Here is a 2,912-nt window from a genome sequence, read left to right as displayed (position 1 = left end):
ATGTATTTAATTTTATAATTATGTATAAATAAAATTATATTGACTACTTTGCAAATAAAAGGTTAATAATTAGAGTTTATTTTTTTAAAAAATTGTAAATCTTAATATTTATTAAATAACTATTGTTACTTAAATGTTTATTAAAAAAATTAAAAAAAAAGGCCTCTTTAAATCTACTTCGCCCACATATAAATTTTACCACGCGCCGCCACTGATTTGATCCTTTACGTGCCCTTAGAAAGGGATTTAAAATGACAACTTTATCACAAGAAATTTACTTTTTCAACTTAACTTTTGANCCTTAGAAAGGGATTTAAAATGACAACTTTATCACAAGAAATTTACTTTTTCAACTTAACTTTTGAAAGTGTAAAACTCTGACACTTTTATATATATATCTTAAATTAAAGCTAATGTAATATACTATGTCATGGAAAAAAAAATTCGGACTTTATTTTGTCTTCACGGTGAAAATGATTACCAAATGCTATTTTTGTGTGAAAATTCTCGATTTTATTTTTTACTTTTAGCTTCGATGTTATAACATTATAATGCTATGACTTATTGAAAAGTGTATGGAACAACACAAATTTTTTATGAAAAATAATATTTATATCCCTTTTTTATTCGACATACTTTATCTCAATCGGGATATTTATAAGGAAATAGCAGATCATGTAGCTTTTGGAATAATCCACCAATTTTTTAAAATTAAACACTATCTAATGATTTGCATCGAAGCGTTTTTTTTTTATAGTGATTTTAATCACTGTCAGATATCATTATACTTGATCTAACTATGCCGCGACCCCCCTGTGCTGGGTTTTTTTAAATCTATTACCAATAAGAAGAGGTGAAAATCGTTTAACATCTGCACCGTGTAATTAAATTTTGTGTACGGACGCTGGCATGTAGTACCATGGGTATAGAGAAACAAATACCTTGGCTGTGTTAATACAATATTTTTCAAAGGTTTCTATATTAATTGAATATCCACTTGCTATAGTCGATAAAATATTTCCGCATCGATTTATTAAATTAACATCAATGCCATTACATAAAGTTGATGTTTCAGCATTTTTAAAAAAATTCCGTGCAGTATTGCCGTCGTTTGTTGTACCATGACCTATTTATAATAATACCATGTAAATGATAAGTTTTTACATAATATTTAATGCATATTATATGTATATCCGATTCGCTACATTATTATTATAATTTTTTGTACCTTGCAACACAATATCAACTAGAAGTCCCATCTCAGCACGAAACCTGTCACGTTTTAAATTCTAACTTGTACGATAAGTGGATAAAATATTCAAAAAAACGTATCCACACATGTAATGTTAATAATCCGTATCTGTAATATTCCTTTATAGCAGGTCGACTTTTAATTGCTTCAATGTTATTCATTTCGGTAGGCTTACACCCGCAAATATAACATTTTTGACTAGATGTTCCAGTCATTGAATTGCATACCTTTAAATGTGTATGAAAGTGTCATTGAGGGGCTGCCCTCGATCTATAACAAGTGACCGAGGAACTCACTTCAAAAATGAGGAACTGGCAAAAATTTGTGACAACTTAGGCATTAAACAGACGTTCAGTTCAGCCTACTCACGTCAATCTCAAGGCTTTGTAGAACGAATAAATGAGACGCTATGTACAGCTCTACGACAATATATGAAACACAACAATCAGAATAGGCAGTCATACTACTTACCAGCTGTTACTTTTAGCTACAACAATACTCTGCAGTCCACAACTGGATTTTCGCTATTCTATTTAATGCATGAATTGCATGCTGCACAGCCTACAGACAACAAAATAATCCCTCAGCCTCTGAGAAGTAAGAACAATGCCTTTTAATGTGCAGTGTTATCGAACACATAATACATACGCTTATTCGCTGACAGGCTGTTTTGAGTTAAGTTTTATTTTTTGTTGATTTTGAAAACTTTCCATTATGAAGAGAGGTGCGCTGGACAATTAATTTAAAACAACTTCTAAAAAGTGTGTGACTAATGTGAAACCAATAAGTGAACAAGTTGGCATCGGGGAAAACTTAATAGCTGATGATTCATCGAGTAGTTCAATTCTAGTATTACAGGCAACTAAAGATGTGAGTACTACTTCTATCTTGATATCGGAATTGTGTCCTCTGAACTTTTTCAAAAAAAGGTAATCACTAATAATGATCTATTCAAGAGTAATGTTATGAAGTCTGTATTAATACCTACGAGAAACTATATTTTTCCTATTCGAATGTTTGATAAAAAAAATCTTAAATTTCAATATCAGTGGTTAGAAAAATAGGAGTGGTTAGCGTACTCAAAATAAGTAGATGGCGCATTTTGTATAGAAATGATTGTGTCGGTAAAGGATCCCATGAAAAAATCGGATCATTAGTTGTTAAACCTTTCATTAAATGGAAAAACGCCTTTGAAAAAATTACTGTCCATTCTAAAACCAACTATCATCAATTTTGTCTTGTAACTGCAGATAGTTTTAAAAAGGTGATTAGTAGAAAAATAAATGATGTTGCAACACAACATTTTTTTTGTGTAAAAAATTATTAAAATTAAAAAAAAAAAAGAAAAAAAAATTTTCTTAGTAAATTTGAAAGGTGATTACTTTTTAAACTTTTTAAATAAAAAAAAAAATTTAAGGTTTTTAATTAAGCAAGAAAAAATGATTGAAGAAATAATAAAAATCCTAGAAAAAAACCAAAAAAATACAGTGTTATGATATTTAATTAGCACTCAACCATTACCGTATCAACTTTTGGCCTTGAATTTTTGTACATGACCTTATAAGGATATAATAAAAATAAATATAGTTTAAAAGCGTGTTTTTTTAGTTTTTTTAAACTATATTTATTTTTCACTTTTTAGTTTTATGTTATGATAGTA

This window comes from Daktulosphaira vitifoliae, unplaced genomic scaffold, assembly GCF_025091365.1.
Source record: "Daktulosphaira vitifoliae isolate Bord-2020 unplaced genomic scaffold, ASM2509136v1 Scaffold_2, whole genome shotgun sequence".
Taxonomy (NCBI): domain Eukaryota; kingdom Metazoa; phylum Arthropoda; class Insecta; order Hemiptera; family Phylloxeridae; genus Daktulosphaira; species Daktulosphaira vitifoliae.
The sequence above is the reverse complement of the archived record's forward strand: the minus strand, read 5'-3'. Positions refer to the sequence as shown.